The 15,290-nt window shown below is 33.2% G+C and overlaps 1 protein-coding gene across 1 annotated transcript in view; it reads left to right on the top strand.

Annotated features, from left to right (window-relative positions):
• The first annotated feature begins 6,993 nt into the window (after positions 1–6,993).
• LOC106662814 (monocarboxylate transporter 3) overlaps positions 6,994–15,290 on the top strand; it is a 127,011-nt gene continuing 118,714 nt past the window's right edge. Inside the window, exon 1 of the mRNA XM_014387178.2 lies at positions 6,994–7,071. The gene's annotated coding sequence lies outside the window, so the exon portion shown is untranslated. The remainder of the gene's footprint in view (positions 7,072–15,290) is intronic.

Raw genomic sequence — 15,290 nt, 5'->3', positions numbered from 1 at the left:
TTCAATATCAATAGCATACATATAACACACAGAACATATAATATAAAAAACAGTCATTAAAATCCACACATAAAACAATTTTATATAGTCTAAATTTCTAACTATTTGTCTCTCCTTTCCCTAATAATCCTGTCAGGCTAACCAGGCCAGAACGATAAACCATTACCCCTTTTTTCTATTGTCAGTCCCTTTCACCTCAAAGAAAAATGAATTTTTATCCCTACTTCCTTCTATCATTTATTATTTCCAAAATCTAATTATAATAGAAATTATTTAAAATTTAGTCCCATTACTACAATCACGAAAACGAGTAATAATCTTCCTTTACATTGTCAAATTTTTTATCTTTCCTTAAGATGATTTAAACATTTTTTAAAAATATTGATCATGGATATTGCATTTGATTTCTTTATATATTTCTGTTGTTTTCATTAAATTTTTACCTTTCCTTCTACCTCTTTTATATTGTTATACACATGTACATTATGACACAATACTTACAATATATTATTTGTGCTTGTTTTTTTGAATATGTCCACATTTTTAATTATTGTTATATGCATATTATTATTTATGTTGCAATTATTAATTATTACTTATATATATTATGCAAGTTATAAAGAGTCATATATTTGCTCGTAAACAAACCTTAAAAGAAATATAGTGGTTATTTTATCAGTTTTATTTAACTGATATTTAAATTGTTTATAACCTTGTGATTTACATTCTTTGTAAATGTATTATGTACATATAAATAAATTAACACAAAATAAAATAAATCACAAAAAATGAAGCCTGCACACGTGCCCCTTATGAAGACAAAAGTTGCTCGATGCGCCCTACATAAGTCATCCCATGCTTTGGCTCCCTGCAGAGAGTGTGTAGGCATGTCGCCGGATTTAAGAATCGCTCTCGAACACAGCAATCGGTTTCTGGGCCCCCTGTTCCGTTTTAAAAGACTTTTTTCACTGTAATCCTATGTGTTTTGTTTGAATGCATGTATTTATTAGTGTGAGTGGTGAGGGATTACAGTTGTGTACGTTTAATTGATGGCAAAATATTTATAAAAGTACACCATCAACCCTAATTTAGGTTAGATAATACTGTGTGTAAGTTGATGGAGGAATGGCCAGTATTCCACCGACTAATCAGCATGGTGCAATGCGTGAATGTATTTACAAGTATAAATGTATTTATTTGTGCAATTTGATTAATATTAGGTTAGATTATTGTTTGCATGGGTTTGGGGCTAAAATGACCTAGAAGTCAACAGCTCCCCTAACCCCTTAACGAGCACTCAGCATGGTAAAACAAAGGTGCTTACACTGGGAACTTAATGCAAAACCTACACTAATTGTGTTTACCAAGAAAAGAAACAGAAATGCAAGGCCTACTTCTTCACAATACTGCAGGTAAAAATGAAGTTAAATACCTAGGGATAATCTTAGATAAGAAATTAACCTAGATCCCTCGTCTACAGCGCATCATAACAAAAAGCAAAATTACACTAATGACTTCAAGAACAAATCTAGGTAAATCTTGGGGACTAAAACCAAAAATGGCCCATTGGCTAATGGCAGAAGTAAGGCATAAATTATCTTAAGGCTCACTAATCAGGTGGGCCAAAACTGAGCAAAACCAAGCTACCCTGACATAAGGCAGCATATAAACATTGGTAAACCTATGTTTCACAGGTCCCATGAATTTAACCTGTCAACGCAGTACAAACACTTTCAAGCATCCATTTGAAAGATTTGGATGAAGAGAAACAAGGAAAAGCTCGAAAAGGTTCCAGAAACAATAAATTGGATGGGAACAAAAAACTTCAAGTGCACAACAATAAACTCAGACATCCATTCTAAGAAATGGGGACTGACTACATGATCCCAGTAACACTCTACAGTCTACACCTCAGTAACACATCCTATAAAGACTTAACATACTACAAATGAGAAGAAAAATTCTGGAGAACACCAAAAGCAATGATATGGTATGCAGATGACTGCAAAACTCATGAAGGAACCGGATCAACATTTCAGACTATAACATGAACAATCAAACTTATTAAGGAAGTACATTTTGGTCTTTCAAGCTGAAATACCATCGGTGCTTGTGCTCTAGAAAATCTTAAAAGAGGTTAACACAATTAATGTAAAAAAGCACATCAAAACTAGTCAGTGAATACATCCAAAATCTCCAAAACCTGGGTATAAACAAAACCTGATGATATCTTGGGTACCAGAACACCGAGGTATTGTGGGTAATAAAAGGCAGACACACTGGCCAGAGGAGGATCTGCCAGACCACATATAGGCTCTGAACCTAATACTTGGAATAACAGTAATAAACTCAGAATATTCTTCACAGAATGGATCCAAAAAAGACAAAAGGAGAAGTGGATAAATTTTAGGGGCACTAAACACAGTGAACTTATGTTAAAATAAACCTCACCGAAACTGGCAAACTAACTGCTACAATTGAAGAGGGCCAAATGCAGGGCAATGATAGGATTATTTATCGGTCACTGGGATCTGAAAAAACATCTATACAACATGGGCATATTAAATGATAATCCCATTTGTAGATCATGCAACGAGGAGGAAGAAACACGGAGACATAATCTGGGTTACAAAGAAAACTCCAAGAATGGAATTGCAGCAACATCAATGAACTAGAACTTCTTAGAAGAAGGATCAAGTCGATTGCACTGGTCTAGGAAACTATAAACAAATTCCAACTTGAATTCTTTTAAAGTTTGTGACAATGAATTAAACTCCCTTATTCCATCCGCATAAGCAGACTAACTTTCTTGTTATGCTTCAGGTGATAATTTAGTGTCGAGTGTTATAATGATGTAAATCAAAAATTTTTACTAGAAATTCATTTACGTATTTCAGGTAATTATTATGGTATAAATTATTTATAAATATTACTGCTCTTAATTTAATTAAATTTTTAACATTTAAGCTTATTAATTATTTTAACATGGCATTAATATTTGTGTATCTATTACACCCAGTCATTGCTTTATTTTGTAATTTTTGGAGGTAATCTTTTTCCCCTTCTACTGTACAAATAATATTGGGTTGTCCGGAAAATAATGCAGGATTTTAAGTTTTCATTAAAAAAAATCTATATAAAATATTCTGTTTACGTTTACAGGATTACTCATTTGTTTACCTCTGTAGCATTCCGCTACTTGGAAATAATTCAGTCATCCTTATAATGTCAAAGCGAGAATTTCGTACGATTTTCTTTTACGAGTTTAAACTCGGCCGAAGCGGAGCCCAAACGGCTAGAAACATTAACCAAGTCTGGGGCGAGGGTTGTGTTAATGAGTGCACTGTGCAAAGGTGGTTTAAAAAATTTCGGGAGGGAGATTTCAGCCTTGAAGATGAAGAAGGTCGTGGAAGGCCTTCCTCTCTTAATGATGATGTTCTGCGATCAGTGGTGGAAGAAAACCCCAAAACAACTGTTCGAGAACTTGCAGAGCAACTCAAAGTCAGTAAAACGACCGTCGCTGACCACCTCAAGGCGATTGGAAAAGTGAAAAAACTCGAAAATTGGGTTCCACACTCATTAAACGATCGCCAAAAAAATCAGCGCTTTGATGTTTGTGCATCACTTCTTTGTCGAAACAAAAATGACCCATTTCTGGCCAGAATTGTTACATGTGACGAAAAGTGGATTCTCTACGATAACACTAGACGTTCTGGACAGTGGCTCGACAAAGGAGAAGCTCCAATACATTTTCCAAAGCCCCCAACTCATCAAAAAAAGGTAATGGTTACGGTATGGTGGGCTTCATTTGGTTTAATACACTACAGCTTCTTAAATCCTGGCGAAACCATCAATGCTGAATCATACTGTAACCAAATTAATACCATGCATCAGAAATTGGCAGTAATGAAGCCCTCTTTGGTCAATCGGAAAGGGCCCATTTTGTTGCATGACAACGCTCGACCACATGTGTCACGTGTAACGTCACAAAAATTATTGGAGCTTGGCTATGAAACTTTGTCTCACCCACCCTACTCTCCGGACCTCTCGCCTACTGACTACCATTTTTTTAGACACCTGGACCACTACTTACAACACATAATATTCAAAAATCAAACGGAACTGGAAAATGCATTTATTGACTTTATCAATTCTAAAAATTCTGAATTCTACTCAGACGGAATTAATAAGTTACCAACACGTTGGGAGAAATGTATTGAGAGTATGGGAAATTATTTTGATTAAAGAACATTGCTTTAAAGTAACTAGTTTCTTTTTTTTTTGTTTAATACCAAAATCCTGCATTATTTTCCGGACAACCCAATACAATTGAACAATAAGTAAAATTTGGCAATATTGTATACGTATTTGACAATTGTATACTTTCATTAGAGTTTTAGCGATCAGCAGTTTTGCTAGTCTATATAAGTATCCTATTTTTTACCAATTTTTCCCCCAATATGTTCACAACGACTTTTAAATTTCAACTGCTTATCAATAACTACAGCATTTTTCAGTCAAATGAAACTTTTTTTCAACCAAATGAAACTTTTTTTTAATTAAATGAAATTGTTTTTGAATCAAATGAAACTTTTTCAACCAAATGAAACTTTTTTTCAACCAAATGAAACTTTTTTTCAAGCAAATGAAACTTTTTTCAAGCAAATGAAACTTTTTTCAAACAAATGAAACTTTTTTTTGATCAAATGAAACTTTTTTTTCTATCAAATGAAACTTTTTTCAACCAATGAAACTTTTTTTGAATCAAATGAAGCTTTTTTTCAATCAAATGACATCTTTTTTTCAACCAAATGAAACTTTTTTTGAATCAAATGAAACTTTTTCAATCAAATGAAACTTTTTTTCAATCAAATGAAACCTTTTTTCAATCAAATAAAACCATTTTTCAAGCAAATGAAACCTTTTTTCAAGCAAATGAAACCTAAAACCTAATGATAATAATTATGTAGAGGAATAAATAAATGACATTATAGTTCTAACAATAATTTTTATGTTGATTGAATATTAATATTACAACAATTGAATCGTAAGGCAAGGTACAAGAACGTTTCTTCACGTATTCAATCATCATAAAAATTTTTTTTACTACTATAATGTCATTTATTTATTCCTCTACATAATTATTATCATTAGGTTTTAGGTATCATTTGCTTGAAAAGTGGTTTCTTTTGATTGAAAAAAGGTTTCATTTGATTGAAAAAAAAAAAAAGTTTCATTTGATTGAAAAAAGTTTCATTTGATTGAAAAAAGGTTTTGTTTGGTTGAAAAAAAGTTTCATTTGACTGAAAAATGCTATATACCCAGATACATAGTCTTATTAACTAATTATATTTTACAACCATTAATTATCAGATTAATATTGTCAGAGTCGTTTCTCCCTAAAACTTCAAATTGAATTAATAGAAGTTTGAATTCAACTTCATTTAAGTTGAACATATGGTTTGAGGATCGATGATGTATTTTTTATATGTAGATGATTAATTAATTAATTAATATCATGTATTATTTTGATTATAATTAACCATTCATAATAATTTTCACTTTTATTTTTATACTTCTCTTTACTATTTAGAGGTCACTGTAACTTAAAGGATGTATTCCTTATGTACCGATTATATGTAAAATGCATTTTAAAAAAATTATATTTATGTATAAGATAAAATGTTGATATTTAATGGGTTCCTACTGGATTTACTAGGTACCCATATTTTACTACTTATTTAATGTAATTTATAAGTTTTTACATTCTGTTTTTCCTATTGTTACTTATTCTTTTAGAGATGTAGGATAATTTTATTTACCTTTTATTTTATTCAACATACAAGATATTTAAAACCACTTTAATAAACCTTATAGGTTAGAGCTATATAAATTTAAAAAAAAATTATTTGCTGCTTGCAGGAATGGCAAGCTTTTGTTTTAAACAGGTTGAATCCAAAGAAAATGCACATACTACGACACAGTTTTGTCTCAGAAATATTTTTTAATGGAAGCTTTTCTTTAGGTAGATATTTTTTGACGTTGGTATCATCAGAAGCATTTCGTTGTAAAGCGTTTACCCCTTAAATTTCACCAAATGTGAACTAACAGCACAAGTTTTGAAAGAGAACTCTTAGAATCCGTTAATGGAAGTATACAGAATCCACTTTTCACCCGGCGTCGTTAATCTTCCCTTTGAAAAGGATCGTTACCGAAGAGCTTCAAAGCAAACATCAAAAAGAGGCGAAGTTTCTCAAATTTCCTCCTGTTTAAATCTGAGACAACGGAGTACCTAGGTGTATATTTATATTTTGAGCATTTTCGTCTTTAGCGAGACTTTATAGGCGGTTTTAAAATCAAATCAACTGCTGTTGATGTGTTTGATTTTTTCTGAATTCCATCATGCAAAGGGTAAAATTGTGTTTATTTCTGGAAATATATTTAATAAGTTTTCTATTCTGTTTAATTTCCTTGAGTCGCGAAAAGGAAAAACATTGAAGCTGGCCCTGAATTACGTTCATGAACTGGGACGAACGATTCGGAGGCAAATGGCACCACAAAACCACATTCGGTAGAAATTCGTTCGAATCCCGCTCGTGACACTAACTTTTTCATTTCAACCAAAACCTTACAGAGGAGGTAGTAAAGAGGAGTAAAGAAGTAATTTGGTCAATAGTCCACCAAATATAACGGATTCAGTAGATATTCGATCCGAAGATTTTTACAGTTCAGCAAAAATAAATTTTTTTATATGGTAATAATATGGGATGCTGAGTCAATTTTTTGATCAGTTGGCTAGGAAGAACACCCTCATCTTTACAACGCCATACCAATAACGTTATTTTAGTTGCTTATTTTTTAAACAGGGCTGATCGCAGTTGGTCAAATTTGAGTGTTTTCGAATTGGGACCCCGGCCACGGAGGACCGCCTGGTCCGCGCAGATTATTGATCAGGGGCGGATCAGCTGGCTGGTGGTGGGCCCCCATCGGTATGAGATCGCGGCTGGGCAGAATCAGGCATGCCTCCACCCGGGCAACCGTGCCCACCCGCACTCCGTCCCAGCGGTTATGGTAAGTACGAAAATTTATTCATTTGAAAAATTTCCCCCTTTTTTTTGGTCAAAAAGACTTTTAGGCCGGAGCCTAGGCCTCTCCACGAGACTATAATTTTACAATGGTTTTTATCGATTATCGCGGACGTACCATGGCATATCACGCGATAGCGACACGCCGGAGAACGGCCTATTCGCACTTCCGCAGCCGACGAAACCATGTTCAACTGATCCTTTTAAAAGCAGCATAAACTCAACACTTTAAACCTTTTTATTTTCAACTTATACTAAAATTGCTGCATTTAAAATACTAACAAAATGAAAACGTGTTTTTTCTTAGTCAGTCTATATATTTTACATATATCTACTCATTTTCTCAAGTTTAATAGACGAAAATATCTTAAATTTACTTTAAAATATTCTCATATGAGTCTATCATGTCTAAAAACGGTTTTGAATTATTAAAAACGCAATCAGCAGCAGACATAATAGAATTTTTTAAAAGAAAAATACAATAAATTAATCTCAGTAAACAAGAAAACATCTAACAGGCATTATGAAAAGTCTGGCGAACGAAAAAAATTCTCTCTGTTCTGTCCTACCAACTCTCAGCCGGTGTTAATTTTATGACATTAAATATTTATTTATGTATCTCCATTAGGTTTACAACGTACAACGAGAATTTCCATGCATTTTATGCAGGATTGATCATAATAGACAAAGCCAGGGAGATCATACATTGAACGTTATTTCTCTAAACATTCCGCCACGTTAAATCTAATCCATGTCTTGATTTTTGTTTCATTGACTCTCAATATGTTGTTAAGTCGATTTTCAACTTAAATTAAATAATAAAATTCAGTACTTAAACTAACTACAAAAATGACAACAATTTTTTTGTAATTGTCTATATTTTGCTTATATCTACTAGTTTCTTTCAGGATCACAAAATGTACTCTAAATTGTTGATATACAGAATTTTTAAACGGTTTTAATTTAATATAAATTATATTATTTAATATTTAATGAACGTACAATATTTTATATATCTAAATTTAAGGAATAAGCCATCTGAAAAAAGAAAGAAACCTGTTCTCGCTGTTATGTTATATCTCATCGTGTTTAACTTTTTAAGTTTTAAATTAATTTAGCCCTATTAGAATTACAGCTGTAAGTGTTCATACTTAAATTTCCATGACACTTCTCAAGAATTTCATTATTGAACTTTTTACAAAATTAAATCTTACAAAATTCTAATATTTCCCAAACTGAATTCAATTTTTTCTTTTTTTCTATTAAATTAAATGTTTTCTTCTGGGTTGCAAAATAGATAAATAAAAATAATCTTATAATCTTATACGGTTAACATGTACTCGTTCTATTGTAAAAGATACATAAATTTTAATTAAAAAATTATATATATGCATGGATACAAAACAGTAGACAAAAATAATCTTAAGAATTTTATGTAAATTCAACAGAAATATTAAGAAACATATTTATCTATAAACTATATGTAGTCTAACATTCACTCCATTAAATCAAAACTTTACTAAAAAATATACTTGGTAAAACATCTGCTTTGGCCTTTACTTTGAAAATATTAGGATTTGGTTTGAAAAGAGGTCAATTTTACAACGAAAAGTTCAATTTGATTCGGCAAAACTACAATTTGAACGAGAAAAGTTTAATTTGATCTGGAAAAACTACAATTTGATTAGGAAAAAACTTAAATTTGGTTTCTAAAAGTTAAATTTGATCTGGCCAAAGTAAATTCTGTATGTCAACATAATCTGCAAAAGCTCATATTAATTTCAAAAAGTTTAACTTGATTTGAAAAAAAACAAAAACGTTCAATTAGGCTTGACAAACAATTTGATCTGGTGAATTTAATTGCAATTTGCAAAAGCTCAACTTGGTTTGCAAAATGTTCCATTAGGTTTTAGGAAAGTTAAATTTGATCTTGAAAATTTAATTTTAACTTGCAAAAGTTCAGTTGATTTGCAAAAAGTTCAATTCGATTTGACAAAAGAAAAATTTGATCTGAAAATGTTTTTTTTTTCTTTGAAAAAATAAAAAGGAATTTGGATAAGTAATTTTATCTGAAAAAGTTAATTTTAATTTGACAAAACTACAATTGGAATGAGAAAAGTTTAATTTGGTCTGGAAAAAGTACAATTTGATTAAGAAAAACTTAAATTTGGTTTCAAAAAGTTAAATTTGATCTGGCCATAGAAAATTCTATATGTCTACATAATCTGCAAAAGCACATTTTAGTTTCAAAAAGTTTAACTTGATTTGAAAAAACGTTCAATTAGGTTTGACAAAACAATTTGATCTGCTCAATTTAATTGCAATTTGAAAAAGCTCATCCTGGTTTGCAAAATGTTCCATTAGGTTTTGCAAAAGTTAAATTTGATCTTGAAATTTTAATTTTAACTTGCAAAGTTTGATTTGAAAAAAATTTCTATTCGATTTGACAAGATTAAAATTAGATCAGCAAAAGTTTTTTTTTCTTTGAAAAAATAAAAAGGAATTTGGATAAGTAATTTTACTGGAAAAGTTCATTTTAATTGGAAATAGTTCAACTTGGTTTGAAAAATTTGACTTGCAAAAGATTTTTCAATTAGGTTTGAAAAACGTTCACTTTGATCTTGCAAAAGGTCATTTTTATCTGGCAAATGTTCAATTCGATTTGACAAAAAAAAATCTATTTGATCGGGAAGATTTAATTGAAATTTCAAAAAGGTCAACTTGATATGAAAAAAAATTAATTCGGTTGATAAAAATTAAATTTGATCTGGGAAAAGTTCAACTTAGTTTGAAATAAGTTAAAAATTTACTCCGTCGAAAGTTCAATTCGATTTCGGAAAAATTCAATTCGACCGTTAAAAGTTCAATTTCTTTTGAAAAAAGTAAATTTGGTCTTGCAAAATACCAATACTATTTCGGAAAAGTTGAATTTGATTTGAAAAAATTTAAATTTGATCTGGGGACAGTTCAACTTAGTTTGAAAAAAGTTAAATTGGACCTGGTAAGTGAAATTTGATCAGGAACAGTTCAATTTCATTTGAAACTTTTGTAAAAAAAGCAGTTTAATAAAAGGTTGATTTACATGTGGAAATATGAGGATGTGGTTAGGAAAAAACGCGAATCAGAAATTTTGTATGTTCCTTTAAGGCAAGAAAAGGGAATATCATTCATAAAATTGATTTACCCAACATTCAGCAACATTAAAGAGAATCTATTGTTTCATTGATTTTCAATATGTTATTAGGTCAATTTTTGAAGAATGAAGTACAAATTCAACGTACGATTAATTATTTTCATTAAGTGAGGAAATATTCTTCATAACTTCTTTCAATTAATTAAACTTTTTATGTAAGGTTTTGGTTGAAATGAAAAAGTTAGTGTCACGAGCGGGATTCGAACCCACGGCGAAGGTCGTGACACTAACTTTTTAATTTCAACCAAAACCTTACATAAAAAGTTTAATTAATTGAAAGAAGTAATTTGGTCAATCAGACCACTAAATATAATGAATTCTTCATAACGTTTTATGATATTAGTATTAAAAGACAGTTTTTCAGGTGGTTGGAAGTAGAGAAGAATAATTGACGATTAATTTAAAAAAATCACCAGTTAGCAAAATTAAATCGTTCGATGAGTACTGGAATGAGGTGCCGTTATTTTTTCGATTACAAAGCGAAACGCGGCCGAACATTGTCATTCGAACGGCACATACTTCCGAATCACCTGCCCGCATGGGCGCACCTTTTCAGAACAGATCGTTTACCCTCTGGGACATTCGTAAAGCCTCAGCTTATCTCATAGAACATTTTATTTCCATACTGAAACGTAGAGACGGCGAAATGTGACCCGGACTCTTCTGATAACGTTGGCCCAGTTTTTTTTTGTCAAAAAGATCCTCGTTATCAGTCCTTTGAGCCCGTCCCGTTGTTTGCTAACGGACTAAAAGTTCTCATCTGGGTAGTTGTGTTGTACTTTCTGCCCGTACCACCGTCTCTTTAAGCCCAACGATCAAACACAAACATTACAAGAAAATGTCAATTTCAAAGGTGTTTATCGTGGCCAAGAAGAGGTGGAAATCTTAAGGTCTGTAACACCTAAACAAGGTTTCTATCTCTTAGGCAAGGAAACGAACAATCCAACAAATATAACTGAAGGGCCACATAAAAAGCCTGCAGCTCAATAGTGAGCAGGACCATTTTAAAAAGTTATGAATGAAAATGAATTCCTTTAGGTATTTCACTTTATAAGATAAAGTCCTTAAATAATAAATTCGGGAAGATTATTCTTGATGTTGTACTTGGGGGAGGAAATTGAAGCTATATGTATAGAGATAAAAGAGGTGGCCACAAGGTCTTCTGCACTTCGACCTGAGTTGATCTATTGTGCTCTATTTTTATACTGGCCAGCTTCAAGTTCCTCTTCTCCGCCTTAGTGCAGGATCTAGTGAAGAATATAGACCCTCACAAAAACAAAATGTGTTCTGAGGTTTCCTCATCTTCCCCCACAGTATTTCTTCTATCAGTACACCTTTCCGGTGCATGTGCCTTCTTAACCTGTCGGGAGTCGAACCAAATTCTGCTTCTGTTGCGGTTACTTACCAAGTACTCGCAGATGGCTCTTGTATGAATGTGCGGTCCTCATATCTGGGGTATTGTTCAATGTTCGAGGCTTTGGATTCAGTAGATGTATCCGTTTTTGTGGCAGGATGCAAGGCCACAGAGGGTTCTGGGCCCAAACAGCTAAACAGTTCATATTGGCTGCTTTTTGTAGTAACATGTCCACTTTCTTATTGTCTCTACGTCCCGAATGTTCAGGGACCCATGGCATAGTCAGGTCCTTGGTGTCATTGATTTCTGCCTGGGCATTCATACAATCCCATACGCTTTTTGCCTTTACCTCGCATAAAGTTAAGGTCTTGAGTTCCACCTGTCAGAAAAAAGGTTTTAGCCCATTCTTCCCTTTCTGGTATAAGTTCTTTGTAATTGTTGGTGATAATTCAATTTAAACCATACTAACCAATTCTTAATCCTTAAATTACAACATGTATTATCAAGAAAATGTGCAAAGAGTTCATTTTAAAGGAAATTTAAATTTTTACAACTTTTCGTTTGCTACGTTTTAAAAAAGTAGTTTCTGAGATATATACAAAAATTTTTTTTGAAATTACAATTAATCGAAGGGTATTTGACCGTGTATATTGGGTATGTTCGTGATCACCACGGCAATTACAGTAAGATCAATATTTGGGAATACCCGTTATACTTTATCTCACTTTTTCTATGTATAAATCTTCTATCTTTTCTAAATTTGTCTAAATTCTATTTCGTCCGATTTCTCGTGATTAACTGCAGGGTGAAGGCGTGAAATGGGTAGGTCGGAAGTCATTTCGGCAGGTCGTGAGTCGGAATCGATGCGGGCTGGAAACAAAGCGGCTGACCCGGTTTTCAGAGCGTCAGAAGCGACGTTTTTTTTCCGGAATGCTGTGTATAAATCCGAGGGCCCTGGAAAATCCGTTTCCAGTTCTGGAAATCGGTAAAACCCGCCCACTCGTTCTCGTTCGTGCGGATCTTGTTTTCCTAGAGTGCAAGGACAAGCCATTAGACACGAGTGTCGTATCCATAAAATGGGGAATATTTTATGGGCTCCTTTCGCCCGATTTGGTCAGCCCGGGCACGTAATACTCCGTTTCGAAGGAATCATGTTTCTTTAAATATTTATGTACAAGGCCACTGCTTTCAACAGACTGGTCCAGATTCAGATGTAATTAAATCTACAGCCTTTATACTCTTTCTGCTCTCTTGTTTATCTTGAGATTTTATTTTTTAACTTGATTATATCGATTTGATATTATTAATTTGCATAATTGCATGTAATTCATCAAATCAAGATTCAATCTGAACAATCGTTACTAGTCTACAACTATTTTTATCTTTAAATCATTAAAAACATTCTGAGATTGTCACGTTGTCACTAATTCTCCTAATGACCTGGAATGTACACGGTACTTTCTGACAAAAGTTACTTCAAGGACAGTAAGCGCTTATTTACCATTTATAATACGGTAGCCAATCATGAAAATTAATTATAAACTGCGAGATAACCTAGGAGTGATTATCATGGATTGATGCCCGCTGGTGTAAAGCCTAAAGGTAGTAAACTATATATGAACTCAATATGGACACACTGACTGACCATCCCGTCTAATGGATCCAATGCAAAAGACTGTTAAGCAACCCTCAACAAATCTACAACAACAACTACCTGTGGAAACAGCAAAACTTAGGCAGGCAGAAGGCAAGCCGACCATGAAGAATCTCTTGACGGATTAACACTTAAACGGAATAGTAATAACATTTTAATGAGAGATGTGTATACTAAGAAAGAATTAAGAAAGGTACAAGCTGTTAGTAAACTGATGAATCTAGGACACAACAAAGTACAGAAGCAGGTATTTGGCATCAGAGTGCATGGGCATCACACCAAGCCGAGGTCCATGCAATTCAGAGTACTCAGTTCATTACGCCTAGTAAACAAAGACTGGATAACTATATCAACTGACCAAGCAGCCATCAAAACGCTGAACTTCTTAAAACATCCAATCGAAGATTATTGTGCTATGCAAAATAGCCACCCTCTATTAGATCCCAGGTCGTGCAGATGTTTAGAGAAATAAAGAAGAATGTGCTCTTCCAAGACCAACAACTGCTGACAAGACACACATCCTTTAAAAGTACTCGTCCTATCTGAGAACTCACAATGTAAGACTGTATAAGAGAAGACTGAAGATACGATTGAAATATTTAGGAGAAGGAAAATAAGATTAAAAGAGGCTCTACAGTCTCAGTGGGAAAAAGATCAGAGTTCACCAACTCGTTTTGTTATATATTCATCAAATATGGCGGAGAAAACCAAACATTTGCCGACAGACTGGTATTTTAAAATATACTTCTCCAGAATGGTTTTGGAAGTTGCAGCACAACCGTTGCATAGAACCGTAGGATAGAACTCACCACTATCTTTATGCCCAGAGCCGAAGATATAACAGATATACAAGGGCGAGTTCTTAATTATGTCTGAAATCGCCATCATCCATTAAAAAATAGTGCATTTTGGAGATATGCGTTCTAAAGATAAGGGACAATTTACCTCATTATATTAAAAAGGCTTTAATCCATTATGAGATTAAACTCGATAATTACCGATTGCCGAATCAGATGGAATGATAAACTCCGCGCTCGTAAATCGGCATCGATTCTCAGGCGATCGTAAGCCTGACTCGTCGGTGATATTCTGTCGGGTATTTTTGAATATCATCGTCCTGTGCTGACAGTTGCGGCCCCAACTGTCAATCACGATCGTAATGATAACTTGGGAGTATGCGATTTGATTGACTTAATATTGAATTAAATTAAATTAAAATTAAACTTATTAATTGGAAATAAACAACAAATCGACAACTGCAAATACCAGAAACTTAGGCAGATAGAAGGCAAGCCGTACCATGAAGAATCTTGATGGATTGCATCTCTAAATCTCTTGGATTGGAATCTTCAATGTGCGAATAAGAAACGAGGAAATCTAAAAACCCGAAACTTTAGGTACAAATTTTTCAAATGAAGAGAAAGATTTGGTCTAGTGGCTGGCTCTAACAATAATAAAATACTTTGCTGTATATTGTTTTTGTTACGATTAAAACATGAATATCATTTCATCTAAAAAATCAAGACAGATTTACGATTAAAATCTATCTCTCTTCTGAGAGAGAAAGAGAGAGAGAGCGTGCGTGTGTGTATGTGCATGTGTTGTACTCGTCAGTTTAGAACAAATCACGAATTGTAGAGCTACCGTCGGCAGGTACGTCGTAAAATATTGCCGAAAATATCTGGGCCCTTTAACATTAAAGAAAACAATCGATGTGAGGCAGAAAATTCAAGAAAGATGACGTGCCGAGAAAAGATTTATGGGTTCTTCCAATGTTTCGCGATAACGGGACTATCTTCGTTCACATTCTTAGACTAACAAACAGATACGTGTGTTTTCTCGTGGTATACTACTATTTCTGTAAATTTGACATTAAATCATGATGGGCAAAACTTATGGTAGGAGATTGGAATGAAACTTCTAAATCTTTATTAACAAACCTTCGTACTTAAATATTTAGGCCTGTGCTTTCAGGAGTAAAATGCTACAAGGTCAACAAAAAAT

The sequence above is a fragment of the Cimex lectularius genome, unplaced genomic scaffold (assembly GCF_000648675.2).
Source record: "Cimex lectularius strain Harlan isolate CLEC.00 unplaced genomic scaffold, Clec_2.1 scaffold45, whole genome shotgun sequence".
NCBI classification, from domain to species: domain Eukaryota; kingdom Metazoa; phylum Arthropoda; class Insecta; order Hemiptera; family Cimicidae; genus Cimex; species Cimex lectularius.
Note: the sequence above shows the minus strand (reverse complement) of the source record. Positions and strands in the feature narration are given on the sequence as shown.